This window comes from Ranitomeya variabilis, chromosome 5 (genome assembly GCF_051348905.1).
Source record: "Ranitomeya variabilis isolate aRanVar5 chromosome 5, aRanVar5.hap1, whole genome shotgun sequence".
Taxonomy (NCBI): Eukaryota; Metazoa; Chordata; class Amphibia; order Anura; family Dendrobatidae; genus Ranitomeya; species Ranitomeya variabilis.
In genome coordinates this window covers 1,655,656-1,673,723 of record NC_135236.1, presented here as the reverse complement: position 1 = coordinate 1,673,723, position 18,068 = coordinate 1,655,656, and the positions used below count along the sequence as shown (strand labels likewise).

At 37.5% G+C, this 18,068-nt stretch overlaps 1 protein-coding gene across 1 annotated transcript in view; it reads left to right on the top strand.

The window, feature by feature from the left end:
- Window positions 1-18,068, top strand: part of ACAP1 (ArfGAP with coiled-coil, ankyrin repeat and PH domains 1) — a 406,972-nt gene that overhangs the window by 146,767 nt on the left and 242,137 nt on the right. The gene's annotated exons all lie outside the window — the stretch shown is intronic.

Below are 18,068 nucleotides of genomic sequence, written 5' to 3'. Positions count from 1 at the left end.
ATCCCTGAGACATCCCACAGATACATATAAAGATTGGAAGGACAGAGGGGAGAAAAGCCGATAATGGGAATAACAGTTATATTACAGCAGATACTATGTATAAGAATCCCTGAGACATCCCACAGATACATATAAAGATTGGAGGACAGAGGTGAGAAAAGCCGATAATGGGAATAACAGTTATATTACAGCAGATACTATGTATAAGAATCCCTGAGACATCCTACAGATACATATAAAGATTGGAAGGACAGTGGTGAGAAAAGCCGATAATGGGAATAACAGTTATATTACAGCAGATACTATGTATAAGAATCCCTGAGACATCCCACAGATACATATAAAGATTGGAAGGACAGAGGGGAGAAAAGCCGATAATGGGAATAACAGTTATATTACAGCAGATACTATGTATAAGAATCCCTGAGACATCCCACAGATACATATAAAGATTGGAGGACAGAGGTGAGAAAAGCCGATAATGGGAATAACAGTTATATTACAGCAGATACTATGTATAAGAATCCCTGAGACATCCCGCAGATACATATAAAGATTGGAAGGACAGAGGTGAGAAAAGCCGATAACGGGAATAACAGTTATATTACAGCAGATACTATGTATAAGAATCCCTGAGACATCCCACAGATACATATAAAGATTGGAGGACAGAGGTGAGAAAAGCCGATAATGGGAATAACAGTTATATTACAGCAGATACTATGTATAAGAATCCCTGAGACATCCTGCAGATACATATAAAGATTGGAAGGACAGAGGTGAGAAAAGCCGATAATGGGAATAACAGTTATATTACAGCAGATACTATGTATAAGAATCCCTGAGACATCCCACAGATACATATAAAGATTGGAAGGACAGAGGTGAGAAAAGCCGATAATGGGAATAACAGTTATATTACAGCAGATACTATGTATAAGAATCCCTGAGACATCCCGCAGATACATATAAAGATTGGAGGACAGAGGTGAGAAAAGCCGATAATGGGAATAACAGTTATATTACAGCAGATACTATGTATAAGAATCCCTGAGACATCCCACAGATACATATAAAGATTGGAAGGACAGAGGTGAGAAAAGCCGATAATGGGAATAACAGTTATATTACAGCAGATACTATGTATAAGAATCCCTGAGACATCCTACAGATACATATAAAGATTGGAGGGACAGAGGTGAGAAAAGCCGATAATGGGAATAACAGTTATATTACAGCAGATACTATGTATAAGAATCCCTGAGACATCCTGCAGATACATATAAAGATTGGAAGGACAGAGGTGAGAAAAGCCGATAATGGGAATAACAGTTATATTACAGCAGATACTATGTATAAGAATCCCTGAGACATCCTGCAGATACATATAAAGATTGGAGGACAGAGGTGAGAAAAGCCGATAATGGGAATAACAGTTATATTACAGCAGATACTATGTATAAGAATCCCTGAGACATCCCACAGATACATATAAAGATTGGAGGACAGAGGTGAGAAAAGCCGATAACGGGAATAACAGTTATATTACAGCAGATACTATGTATAAGAATCCCTGAGACATCCCACAGATACATATAAAGATTGGAAGGACAGAGGTGAGAAAAGCCGATAATGGGAATAACAGTTATATTACAGCAGATACTATGTATAAGAATCCCTGAGACATCCCACAGATACATATAAAGATTGGAGGACAGAGGTGAGAAAAGCCGATAATGGGAATAACAGTTATATTACAGCAGATACTATGTATAAGAATCCCTGAGACATCCCACAGATACATATAAAGATTGGAAGGACAGAGGTGAGAAAAGCCGATAACGGGAATAACAGTTATATTACAGCAGATACTATGTATAAGAATCCCTGAGACATCCCGCAGATACATATAAAGATTGGAAGGACAGAGGTGAGAAAAGCCGATAACGGGAATAACAGTTATATTACAGCAGATACTATGTATAAGAATCCCTGAGACATCCCACAGATACATATAAAGATTGGAAGGACAGAGGTGAGAAAAGCCGATAATGGGAATAACAGTTATATTACAGCAGATACTGTGTATAAGAATCCCTGAGACATCCCACAGATACATATAAAGATTGGAAGGACAGAGGTGAGAAAAGCCGATAACGGGAATAACAGTTATATTACAGCAGATACTATGTATAAGAATCCCTGAGACATCCCGCAGATACATATAAAGATTGGAAGGACAGAGGTGAGAAAAGCCGATAATGGGAATAACAGTTATATTACAGCAGATACTATGTATAAGAATCCCTGAGACATCCCGCAGATACATATAAAGATTGGAGGACAGTGGTGAGAAAAGCCGATAATGGGAATAACAGTTATATTACAGCAGATACTATGTATAAGAATCCCTGAGACATCCCGCAGATACATATAAAGATTGGAAGGACAGAGGTGAGAAAAGCCGATAACGGGAATAACAGTTATATTACAGCAGATACTATGTATAAGAATCCCTGAGACATCCCACAGATACATATAAAGATTGGAGGACAGAGGTGAGAAAAGCCGATAATGGGAATAACAGTTATATTACAGCAGATACTATGTATAAGAATCCCTGAGACATCCTGCAGATACATATAAAGATTGGAAGGACAGAGGTGAGAAAAGCCGATAATGGGAATAACAGTTATATTACAGCAGATACTATGTATAAGAATCCCTGAGACATCCCGCAGATACATATAAAGATTGGAAGGACAGAGGTGAGAAAAGCCGATAACGGGAATAACAGTTATATTACAGCAGATACTATGTATAAGAATCCCTGAGACATCCCACAGATACATATAAAGATTGGAGGACAGAGGTGAGAAAAGCCGATAATGGGAATAACAGTTATATTACAGCAGATACTATGTATAAGAATCCCTGAGACATCCTGCAGATACATATAAAGATTGGAAGGACAGAGGTGAGAAAAGCCGATAATGGGAATAACAGTTATATTACAGCAGATACTATGTATAAGAATCCCTGAGACATCCCGCAGATACATATAAAGATTGGAAGGACAGAGGTGAGAAAAGCCGATAATGGGAATAACAGTTATATTACAGCAGATACTATGTATAAGAATCCCTGAGACATCCCGCAGATACATATAAAGATTGGAAGGACAGAGGTGAGAAAAGCCGATAACGGGAATAACAGTTATATTACAGCAGATACTATGTATAAGAATCCCTGAGACATCCCACAGATACATATAAAGATTGGAGGACAGAGGTGAGAAAAGCCGATAATGGGAATAACAGTTATATTACAGCAGATACTATGTATAAGAATCCCTGAGACATCCTGCAGATACATATAAAGATTGGAAGGACAGAGGTGAGAAAAGCCGATAATGGGAATAACAGTTATATTACAGCAGATACTATGTATAAGAATCCCTGAGACATCCCGCAGATACATATAAAGATTGGAAGGACAGAGGTGAGAAAAGCCGATAATGGGAATAACAGTTATATTACAGCAGATACTATGTATAAGAATCCCTGAGACATCCCGCAGATACATATAAAGATTGGAGGACAGAGGTGAGAAAAGCTGATAATGGGAATAACAGTTATATTACAGCAGATACTATGTATAAGAATCCCTGAGACATCCCACAGATACATATAAAGATTGGAGGACAGAGGTGAGAAAAGCCGATAATGGGAATAACAGTTATATTACAGCAGATACTATGTATAAGAATCCCTGAGACATCCCGCAGATACATATAAAGATTGGAAGGACAGAGGTGAGAAAAGCCGATAATGGGAATAACAGTTATATTACAGCAGATACTATGTATAAGAATCCCTGAGACATCCCGCAGATACATATAAAGATTGGAAGGACAGAGGTGAGAAAAGCCGATAATGGGAATAACAGTTATATTACAGCAGATACTATGTATAAGAATCCCTGAGACATCCCGCAGATACATATAAAGATTGGAAGGACAGAGGTGAGAAAAGCCGATAACGGGAATAACAGTTATATTACAGCAGATACTATGTATAAGAATCCCTGAGACATCCCACAGATACATATAAAGATTGGAGGACAGAGGTGAGAAAAGCCGATAATGGGAATAACAGTTATATTACAGCAGATACTATGTATAAGAATCCCTGAGACATCCTGCAGATACATATAAAGATTGGAAGGACAGAGGTGAGAAAAGCCGATAATGGGAATAACAGTTATATTACAGCAGATACTATGTATAAGAATCCCTGAGACATCCCGCAGATACATATAAAGATTGGAAGGACAGAGGTGAGAAAAGCCGATAATGGGAATAACAGTTATATTACAGCAGATACTATGTATAAGAATCCCTGAGACATCCCGCAGATACATATAAAGATTGGAAGGACAGAGGTGAGAAAAGCCGATAACGGGAATAACAGTTATATTACAGCAGATACTATGTATAAGAATCCCTGAGACATCCCACAGATACATATAAAGATTGGAGGACAGAGGTGAGAAAAGCCGATAATGGGAATAACAGTTATATTACAGCAGATACTATGTATAAGAATCCCTGAGACATCCTGCAGATACATATAAAGATTGGAAGGACAGAGGTGAGAAAAGCCGATAATGGGAATAACAGTTATATTACAGCAGATACTATGTATAAGAATCCCTGAGACATCCCGCAGATACATATAAAGATTGGAAGGACAGAGGTGAGAAAAGCCGATAATGGGAATAACAGTTATATTACAGCAGATACTATGTATAAGAATCCCTGAGACATCCCGCAGATACATATAAAGATTGGAGGACAGAGGTGAGAAAAGCTGATAATGGGAATAACAGTTATATTACAGCAGATACTATGTATAAGAATCCCTGAGACATCCCACAGATACATATAAAGATTGGAGGACAGAGGTGAGAAAAGCCGATAATGGGAATAACAGTTATATTACAGCAGATACTATGTATAAGAATCCCTGAGACATCCCGCAGATACATATAAAGATTGGAAGGACAGAGGTGAGAAAAGCCGATAATGGGAATAACAGTTATATTACAGCAGATACTATGTATAAGAATCCCTGAGACATCCCGCAGATACATATAAAGATTGGAAGGACAGAGGTGAGAAAAGCCGATAATGGGAATAACAGTTATATTACAGCAGATACTATGTATAAGAATCCCTGAGACATCCCGCAGATACATATAAAGATTGGAAGGACAGAGGTGAGAAAAGCCGATAACGGGAATAACAGTTATATTACAGCAGATACTATGTATAAGAATCCCTGAGACATCCCGCAGATACATATAAAGATTGGAAGGACAGAGGTGAGAAAAGCCGATAATGGGAATAACAGTTATATTACAGCAGATACTATGTATAAGAATCCCTGAGACATCCCACAGATACATATAAAGATTGGAGGACAGAGGTGAGAAAAGCCGATAATGGGAATAACAGTTATATTACAGCAGATACTATGTATAAGAATCCCTGAGACATCCCACAGATACATATAAAGATTGGAAGGACAGAGGTGAGAAAAGCCGATAATGGGAATAACAGTTATATTACAGCAGATACTATGTATAAGAATCCCTGAGACATCCCACAGATACATATAAAGATTGGAAGGACAGAGGTGAGAAAAGCCGATAACGGGAATAACAGTTATATTACAGCAGATACTATGTATAAGAATCCCTGAGACATCCCGCAGATACATATAAAGATTGGAAGGACAGAGGTGAGAAAAGCCGATAACGGGAATAACAGTTATATTACAGCAGATACTATGTATAAGAATCCCTGAGACATCCCACAGATACATATAAAGATTGGAAGGACAGAGGTGAGAAAAGCCGATAACGGGAATAACAGTTATATTACAGCAGATACTATGTATAAGAATCCCTGAGACATCCTGCAGATACATATAAAGATTGGAAGGACAGAGGTGAGAAAAGCCGATAATGGGAATAACAGTTATATTACAGCAGATACTATGTATAAGAATCCCTGAGACATCCTGCAGATACATATAAAGATTGGAAGGACAGAGGTGAGAAAAGCCGATAATGGGAATAACAGTTATATTACAGCAGATACTATGTATAAGAATCCCTGAGACATCCCGCAGATACATATAAAGATTGGAGGACAGAGGTGAGAAAAGCCGATAATGGGAATAACAGTTATATTACAGCAGATACTATGTATAAGAATCCCTGAGACATCCCGCAGATACATATAAAGATTGGAAGGACAGAGGTGAGAAAAGCCGATAACGGGAATAACAGTTATATTACAGCAGATACTATGTATAAGAATCCCTGAGACATCCCACAGATACATATAAAGATTGGAAGGACAGAGGTGAGAAAAGCCGATAATGGGAATAACAGTTATATTACAGCAGATACTATGTATAAGAATCCCTGAGACATCCCACAGATACATATAAAGATTGGAAGGACAGAGGTGAGAAAAGCTGATAACGGGAATAACAGTTATATTACAGCAGATACTATGTATAAGAATCCCTGAGACATCCTACAGATACATATAAAGATTGGAAGGACAGAGGTGAGAAAAGCCGATAATGGGAATAACAGTTATATTACAGCAGATACTATGTATAAGAATCCCTGAGACATCCTGCAGATACATATAAAGATTGGAAGGACAGAGGTGAGAAAAGCCGATAATGGGAATAACAGTTATATTACAGCAGATACTATGTATAAGAATCCCTGAGACATCCCACAGATACATATAAAGATTGGAAGGACAGAGGTGAGAAAAGCCGATAACAGGAATAACAGTTATATTACAGCAGATACTATGTATAAGAATCCCTGAGACATCCTGCAGATACATATAAAGATTGGAAGGACAGAGGTGAGAAAAGCCGATAATGGGAATAACAGTTATATTACAGCAGATACTATGTATAAGAATCCCTGAGACATCCTGCAGATACATATAAAGATTGGAAGGACAGAGGTGAGAAAAGCCGATAATGGGAATAACAGTTATATTACAGCAGATACTATGTATAAGAATCCCTGAGACATCCCGCAGATACATATAAAGATTGGAAGGACAGAGGTGAGAAAAGCCGATAATGGGAATAACAGTTATATTACAGCAGATACTATGTATAAGAATCCCTGAGACATCCCACAGATACATATAAAGATTGGAAGGACAGAGGTGAGAAAAGCCGATAACGGGAATAACAGTTATATTACAGCAGATACTATGTATAAGAATCCCTGAGACATCCCACAGATACATATAAAGATTGGAGGACAGAGGTGAGAAAAGCCGATAACGGGAATAACAGTTATATTACAGCAGATACTATGTATAAGAATCCCTGAGACATCCCACAGATACATATAAAGATTGGAGGACAGAGGTGAGAAAAGCCGATAATGGGAATAACAGTTATATTACAGCAGATACTATGTATAAGAATCCCTGAGACATCCTGCAGATACATATAAAGATTGGAAGGACAGAGGTGAGAAAAGCCGATAATGGGAATAACAGTTATATTACAGCAGATACTATGTATAAGAATCCCTGAGACATCCCACAGATACATATAAAGATTGGAGGACAGAGGTGAGAAAAGCCGATAATGGGAATAACAGTTATATTACAGCAGATACTATGTATAAGAATCCCTGAGACATCCCACAGATACATATAAAGATTGGAAGGACAGAGGGGAGAAAAGCCGATAATGGGAATAACAGTTATATTACAGCAGATACTATGTATAAGAATCCCTGAGACATCCCTCAGATACATATAAAGATTGGAAGGACAGAGGTGAGAAAAGCCGATAATGGGAATAACAGTTATATTACAGCAGATACTATGTATAAGAATCCCTGAGACATCCTGCAGATACATATAAAGATTGGAAGGACAGAGGTGAGAAAAGCCGATAATGGGAATAACAGTTATATTACAGCAGATACTATGTATAAGAATCCCTGAGACATCCCACAGATACATATAAAGATTGGAAGGACAGAGGTGAGAAAAGCCGATAACAGGAATAACAGTTATATTACAGCAGATACTATGTATAAGAATCCCTGAGACATCCTGCAGATACATATAAAGATTGGAAGGACAGAGGTGAGAAAAGCCGATAACGGGAATAACAGTTATATTACAGCAGATACTATGTATAAGAATCCCTGAGACATCCCGCAGATACATATAAAGATTGGAAGGACAGAGGTGAGAAAAGCCGATAACGGGAATAACAGTTATATTACAGCAGATACTATGTATAAGAATCCCTGAGACATCCCACAGATACATATAAAGATTGGAAGGACAGTGGTGAGAAAAGCCGATAATGGGAATAACAGTTATATTACAGCAGATACTATGTATAAGAATCCCTGAGACATCCCACAGATACATATAAAGATTGGAAGGACAGTGGTGAGAAAAGCCGATAATGGGAATAACAGTTATATTACAGCAGATACTATGTATAAGAATCCCTGAGACATCCCGCAGATACATATAAAGATTGGAGGACAGAGGTGAGAAAAGCCGATAATGGGAATAACAGTTATATTACAGCAGATACTATGTATAAGAATCCCTGAGACATCCTGCAGATACATATAAAGATTGGAAGGACAGAGGTGAGAAAAGCCGATAATGGGAATAACAGTTATATTACAGCAGATACTATGTATAAGAATCCCTGAGACATCCCGCAGATACATATAAAGATTGGAAGGACAGTGGTGAGAAAAGCCGATAATGGGAATAACAGTTATATTACAGCAGATACTATGTATAAGAATCCCTGAGACATCCTGCAGATACATATAAAGATTGGAAGGACAGAGGTGAGAAAAGCTGATAATGGGAATAACAGTTATATTACAGCAGATACTATGTATAAGAATCCCTGAGACATCCCGCAGATACATATAAAGATTGGAAGGACAGTGGTGAGAAAAGCCGATAATGGGAATAACAGTTATATTACAGCAGATACTATGTATAAGAATCCCTGAGACATCCTGCAGATACATATAAAGATTGGAAGGACAGAGGTGAGAAAAGCCGATAATGGGAATAACAGTTATATTACAGCAGATACTATGTATAAGAATCCCTGAGACATCCTGCAGATACATATAAAGATTGGAAGGACAGTGGTGAGAAAAGCCGATAATGGGAATAACAGTTATATTACAGCAGATACTATGTATAAGAATCCCTGAGACATCCTGCAGATACATATAAAGATTGGAAGGACAGAGGTGAGAAAAGCCGATAATGGGAATAACAGTTATATTACAGCAGATACTATGTATAAGAATCCCTGAGACATCCCACAGATACATATAAAGATTGGAAGGACAGAGGTGAGAAAAGCCGATAATGGGAATAACAGTTATATTACAGCAGATACTATGTATAAGAATCCCTGAGACATCCTGCAGATACATATAAAGATTGGAAGGACAGAGGTGAGAAAAGCCGATAATGGGAATAACAGTTATATTACAGCAGATACTATGTATAAGAATCCCTGAGACATCCCGCAGATACATATAAAGATTGGAAGGACAGAGGTGAGAAAAGCCGATAATGGGAATAACAGTTATATTACAGCAGATACTATGTATAAGAATCCCTGAGACATCCCACAGATACATATAAAGATTGGAAGGACAGTGGTGAGAAAAGCCGATAATGGGAATAACAGTTATATTACAGCAGATACTATGTATAAGAATCCCTGAGACATCCTGCAGATACATATAAAGATTGGAAGGACAGAGGTGAGAAAAGCCGATAATGGGAATAACAGTTATATTACAGCAGATACTATGTATAAGAATCCCTGAGACATCCCGCAGATACATATAAAGATTGGAGGACAGAGGTGAGAAAAGCCGATAATGGGAATAACAGTTATATTACAGCAGATACTATGTATAAGAATCCCTGAGACATCCTGCAGATACATATAAAGATTGGAAGGACAGAGGTGAGAAAAGCCGATAATGGGAATAACAGTTATATTACAGCAGATACTATGTATAAGAATCCCTGAGACATCCCGCAGATACATATAAAGATTGGAAGGACAGTGGTGAGAAAAGCCGATAATGGGAATAACAGTTATATTACAGCAGATACTATGTATAAGAATCCCTGAGACATCCTGCAGATACATATAAAGATTGGAAGGACAGAGGTGAGAAAAGCCGATAATGGGAATAACAGTTATATTACAGCAGATACTATGTATAAGAATCCCTGAGACATCCCGCAGATACATATAAAGATTGGAAGGACAGTGGTGAGAAAAGCCGATAATGGGAATAACAGTTATATTACAGCAGATACTATGTATAAGAATCCCTGAGACATCCTGCAGATACATATAAAGATTGGAAGGACAGAGGTGAGAAAAGCCGATAATGGGAATAACAGTTATATTACAGCAGATACTATGTATAAGAATCCCTGAGACATCCTGCAGATACATATAAAGATTGGAAGGACAGAGGTGAGAAAAGCCGATAATGGTAATAACAGTTATATTACAGCAGATACTATGTATAAGAATCCCTGAGACATCCTGCAGATACATATAAAGATTGGAAGGACAGAGGTGAGAAAAGCCGATAATGGGAATAACAGTTATATTACAGCAGATACTATGTATAAGAATCCCTGAGACATCCTGCAGATACATATAAAGATTGGAAGGACAGTGGTGAGAAAAGCCGATAATGGGAATAACAGTTATATTACAGCAGATACTATGTATAAGAATCCCTGAGACATCCTGCAGATACATATAAAGATTGGAAGGACAGAGGTGAGAAAAGCCGATAATGGGAATAACAGTTATATTACAGCAGATACTATGTATAAGAATCCCTGAGACATCCCACAGATACATATAAAGATTGGAAGGACAGAGGTGAGAAAAGCCGATAATGGGAATAACAGTTATATTACAGCAGATACTATGTATAAGAATCCCTGAGACATCCTGCAGATACATATAAAGATTGGAAGGACAGTGGTGAGAAAAGCCGATAATGGGAATAACAGTTATATTACAGCAGATACTATGTATAAGAATCCCTGAGACATCCCACAGATACATATAAAGATTGGAAGGACAGAGGTGAGAAAAGCCGATAATGGGAATAACAGTTATATTACAGCAGATACTATGTATAAGAATCCCTGAGACATCCCGCAGATACATATAAAGATTGGAAGGACAGAGGTGAGAAAAGCCGATAATGGGAATAACAGTTATATTACAGCAGATACTATGTATAAGAATCCCTGAGACATCCTGCAGATACATATAAAGATTGGAAGGACAGAGGTGAGAAAAGCCGATAACGGGAATAACAGTTATATTACAGCAGATACTATGTATAAGAATCCCTGAGACATCCTGCAGATACATATAAAGATTGGAAGGACAGAGGTGAGAAAAGCTGATAATGGGAATAACAGTTATATTACAGCAGATACTATGTATAAGAATCCCTGAGACATCCCGCAGATACATATAAAGATTGGAGGACAGAGGTGAGAAAAGCTGATAATGGTAATAACAGTTATATTACAGCAGATACTATGTATAAGAATCCCTGAGACATCCCGCAGATACATATAAAGATTGGAAGGACAGAGGTGAGAAAAGCCGATAACGGGAATAACAGTTATATTACAGCAGATACTATGTATAAGAATCCCTGAGACATCCTGCAGATACATATAAAGATTGGAAGGACAGAGGTGAGAAAAGCTGATAATGGGAATAACAGTTATATTACAGCAGATACTATGTATAAGAATCCCTGAGACATCCCGCAGATACATATAAAGATTGGAGGACAGAGGTGAGAAAAGCTGATAATGGTAATAACAGTTATATTACAGCAGATACTATGTATAAGAATCCCTGAGACATCCCGCAGATACATATAAAGATTGGAAGGACAGAGGTGAGAAAAGCCGATAACAGGAATAACAGTTATATTACAGCAGATACTATGTATAAGAATCCCTGAGACATCCCACAGATACATATAAAGATTGGAAGGACAGAGGTGAGAAAAGCCGATAATGGGAATAACAGTTATATTACAGCAGATACTATGTATAAGAATCCCTGAGACATCCCACAGATACATATAAAGATTGGAAGGACAGTGGTGAGAAAAGCCGATAATGGGAATAACAGTTATATTACAGCAGATACTATGTATAAGAATCCCTGAGACATCCCACAGATACATATAAAGATTGGAGGACAGAGGTGAGAAAAGCCGATAACGGGAATAACAGTTATATTACAGCAGATACTATGTATAAGAATCCCTGAGACATCCTGCAGATACATATAAAGATTGGAAGGACAGAGGTGAGAAAAGCCGATAACAGGAATAACAGTTATATTACAGCAGATACTATGTATAAGAATCCCTGAGACATCCCACAGATACATATAAAGATTGGAAGGACAGAGGTGAGAAAAGCCGATAATGGGAATAACAGTTATATTACAGCAGATACTATGTATAAGAATCCCTGAGACATCCCGCAGATACATATAAAGATTGGAAGGACAGTGGTGAGAAAAGCCGATAATGGGAATAACAGTTATATTACAGCAGATACTATGTATAAGAATCCCTGAGACATCCCACAGATACATATAAAGATTGGAAGGACAGAGATGAGAAAAGCCGATAATGGGAATAACAGTTATATTACAGCAGATACTATGTATAAGAATCCCTGAGACATCCCACAGATACATATAAAGATTGGAAGGACAGAGATGAGAAAAGCCGATAATGGGAATAACAGTTATATTACAGCAGATACTATGTATAAGAATCCCTGAGACATCCCGCAGATACATATAAAGATTGGAAGGACAGTGGTGAGAAAAGCCGATAATGGGAATAACAGTTATATTACAGCAGATACTATGTATAAGAATCCCTGAGACATCCTGCAGATACATATAAAGATTGGAAGGACAGAGGTGAGAAAAGCCGATAATGGGAATAACAGTTATATTACAGCAGATACTATGTATAAGAATCCCTGAGACATCCTGCAGATACATATAAAGATTGGAAGGACAGAGGTGAGAAAAGCCGATAATGGGAATAACAGTTATATTACAGCAGATACTATGTATAAGAATCCCTGAGACATCCCACAGATACATATAAAGATTGGAAGGACAGAGGTGAGAAAAGCCGATAATGGGAATAACAGTTATATTACAGCAGATACTATGTATAAGAATCCCTGAGACATCCCACAGATACATATAAAGATTGGAAGGACAGAGATGAGAAAAGCCGATAATGGGAATAACAGTTATATTACAGCAGATACTATGTATAAGAATCCCTGAGACATCCCGCAGATACATATAAAGATTGGAAGGACAGTGGTGAGAAAAGCCGATAATGGGAATAACAGTTATATTACAGCAGATACTATGTATAAGAATCCCTGAGACATCCCGCAGATACATATAAAGATTGGAAGGACAGTGGTGAGAAAAGCCGATAATGGGAATAACAGTTATATTACAGCAGATACTATGTATAAGAATCCCTGAGACATCCTGCAGATACATATAAAGATTGGAAGGACAGAGGTGAGAAAAGCCGATAATGGGAATAACAGTTATATTACAGCAGATACTATGTATAAGAATCCCTGAGACATCCCACAGATACATATAAAGATTGGAGGACAGAGGTGAGAAAAGCCGATAATGGGAATAACAGTTATATTACAGCAGATACTATGTATAAGAATCCCTGAGACATCCCACAGATACATATAAAGATTGGAAGGACAGAGATGAGAAAAGCCGATAATGGGAATAACAGTTATATTACAGCAGATACTATGTATAAGAATCCCTGAGACATCCCACAGATACATATAAAGATTGGTAGGACAGAGGTGAGAAAAGCCGATAACGGGAATAACAGTTATATTACAGCAGATACTATGTATAAGAATCCCTGAGACATCCCGCAGATACATATAAAGATTGGAGGACAGAGGTGAGAAAAGCCGATAATGGGAATAACAGTTATATTACAGCAGATACTATGTATAAGAATCCCTGAGACATCCCGCAGATACATATAAAGATTGGAAGGACAGTGGTGAGAAAAGCCGATAATGGGAATAACAGTTATATTACAGCAGATACTATGTATAAGAATCCCTGAGACATCCTGCAGATACATATAAAGATTGGAAGGACAGAGGTGAGAAAAGCCGATAATGGGAATAACAGTTATATTACAGCAGATACTATGTATAAGAATCCCTGAGACATCCTGCAGATACATATAAAGATTGGAAGGACAGAGGTGAGAAAAGCCGATAATGGGAATAACAGTTATATTACAGCAGATACTATGTATAAGAATCCCTGAGACATCCCACAGATACATATAAAGATTGGAAGGACAGAGGTGAGAAAAGCCGATAATGGGAATAACAGTTATATTACAGCAGATACTATGTATAAGAATCCCTGAGACATCCCACAGATACATATAAAGATTGGAAGGACAGAGATGAGAAAAGCCGATAATGGGAATAACAGTTATATTACAGCAGATACTATGTATAAGAATCCCTGAGACATCCCGCAGATACATATAAAGATTGGAAGGACAGTGGTGAGAAAAGCCGATAATGGGAATAACAGTTATATTACAGCAGATACTATGTATAAGAATCCCTGAGACATCCCGCAGATACATATAAAGATTGGAAGGACAGTGGTGAGAAAAGCCGATAATGGGAATAACAGTTATATTACAGCAGATACTATGTATAAGAATCCCTGAGACATCCTGCAGATACATATAAAGATTGGAAGGACAGAGGTGAGAAAAGCCGATAATGGGAATAACAGTTATATTACAGCAGATACTATGTATAAGAATCCCTGAGACATCCCACAGATACATATAAAGATTGGAGGACAGAGGTGAGAAAAGCCGATAATGGGAATAACAGTTATATTACAGCAGATACTATGTATAAGAATCCCTGAGACATCCTGCAGATACATATAAAGATTGGAAGGACAGTGGTGAGAAAAGCCGATAATGGGAATAACAGTTCTATTACAGCAGATACTATGTATAAGAATCCCTGAGACATCCCGCAGATACATATAAAGATTGGAAGGACAGAGGTGAGAAAAGCTGATAATGGGAATAACAGTTATATTACAGCAGATACTATGTATAAGAATCCCTGAGACATCCCACAGATACATATAAAGATTGGAAGGACAGTGGTGAGAAAAGCCGATAATGGGAATAACAGTTATATTACAGCAGATACTATGTATAAGAATCCCTGAGACATCCCGCAGATACATATAAAGATTGGAAGGACAGTGGTGAGAAAAGCCGATAATGGGAATAACAGTTATATTACAGCAGATACTATGTATAAGAATCCCTGAGACATCCCGCAGATACATATAAAGATTGGAAGGACAGTGGTGAGAAAAGCCGATAATGGGAATAACAGTTATATTACAGCAGATACTATGTATAAGAATCCCTGAGACATCCTGCAGATACATATAAAGATTGGAAGGACAGAGGTGAGAAAAGCCGATAATGGGAATAACAGTTATATTACAGCAGATACTATGTATAAGAATCCCTGAGACATCCCGCAGATACATATAAAGATTGGAAGGACAGTGGTGAGAAAAGCCGATAATGGGAATAACAGTTATATTACAGCAGATACTATGTATAAGAATCCCTGAGACATCCTGCAGATACATATAAAGATTGGAAGGACAGAGGTGAGAAAAGCCGATAATGGGAATAACAGTTATATTACAGCAGATACTATGTATAAGAATCCCTGAGACATCCCGCAGATACATATAAAGATTGGAAGGACAGAGGTGAGAAAAGCCGATAATGGGAATAACAGTTATATTACAGCAGATACTATGTATAAGAATCCCTGAGACATCCCGCAGATACATATAAAGATTGGAGGACAGAGGTGAGAAAAGCCGATAATGGGAATAACAGTTATATTACAGCAGATACTATGTATAAGAATCCCTGAGACATCCTGCAGATACATATAAAGATTGGAAGGACAGAAGTGAGAAAAGCCGATAATGGGAATAACAGTTATATTACAGCAGATACTATGTATAAGAATCCCTGAGACATCCCACAGATACATATAAAGATTGGAAGGACAGAGGTGAGAAAAGCCGATAATGGGAATAACAGTTATATTACAGCAGATACTATGTATAAGAATCCCTGAGACATCCCACAGATACATATAAAGATTGGAAGGACAGAGGTGAGAAAAGCCGATAATGGGAATAACAGTTATATTACAGCAGATACTATGTATAAGAATCCCTGAGACATCCCACAGATACATATAAAGATTGGAAGGACAGAGATGAGAAAAGCCGATAATGGGAATAACAGTTATATTACAGCAGATACTATGTATAAGAATCCCTGAGACATCCCACAGATACATATAAAGATTGGAAGGACAGAGATGAGAAAAGCCGATAATGGGAATAACAGTTATATTACAGCAGATACTATGTATAAGAATCCCTGAGACATCCCGCAGATACATATAAAGATTGGAAGGACAGTGGTGAGAAAAGCCGATAATGGGAATAACAGTTATATTACAGCAGATACTATGTATAAGAATCCCTGAGACATCCTGCAGATACATATAAAGATTGGAAGGACAGAGGTGAGAAAAGCCGATAATGGGAATAACAGTTATATTACAGCAGATACTATGTATAAGAATCCCTGAGACATCCCACAGATACATATAAAGATTGGAAGGACAGAGGTGAGAAAAGCCGATAATGGGAATAACAGTTATATTACAGCAGATACTATGTATAAGAATCCCTGAGACATCCCGCAGATACATATAAAGATTGGAAGGACAGAAGTGAGAAAAGCCGATAATGGGAATAACAGTTATATTACAGCAGATACTATGTATAAGAATCCCTGAGACATCCTGCAGATACATATAAAGATTGGAAGGACAGAGGTGAGAAAAGCTGATAATGGGAATAACAGTTATATTACAGCAGATACTATGTATAAGAATCCCTGAGACATCCCGCAGATACATATAAAGATTGGAAGGACAGAAGTGAGAAAAGCCGATAATGGGAATAACAGTTATATTACAGCAGATACTATGTATAAGAATCCCTGAGACATCCCACAGATACATATAAAGATTGGAAGGACAGAGGTGAGAAAAGCCGATAATGGGAATAACAGTTATATTACAGCAGATACTATGTATAAGAATCCCTGAGACATCCCACAGATACATATAAAGATTGGAAGGACAGAGGTGAGAAAAGCCGATAATGGGAATAACAGTTATATTACAGCAGATACTATGTATAAGAATCCCTGAGACATCCCACAGATACATATAAAGATTGGAAGGACAGAGATGAGAAAAGCCGATAATGGGAATAACAGTTATATTACAGCAGATACTATGTATAAGAATCCCTGAGACATCCCACAGATACATATAAAGATTGGAAGGACAGAGATGAGAAAAGCCGATAATGGGAATAACAGTTATATTACAGCAGATACTATGTATAAGAATCCCTGAGACATCCCGCAGATACATATAAAGATTGGAAGGACAGTGGTGAGAAAAGCCGATAATGGGAATAACAGTTATATTACAGCAGATACTATGTATAAGAATCCCTGAGACATCCTGCAGATACATATAAAGATTGGAAGGACAGAGGTGAGAAAAGCCGATAATGGGAATAACAGTTATATTACAGCAGATACTATGTATAAGAATCCCTGAGACATCCCGCAGATACATATAAAGATTGGAA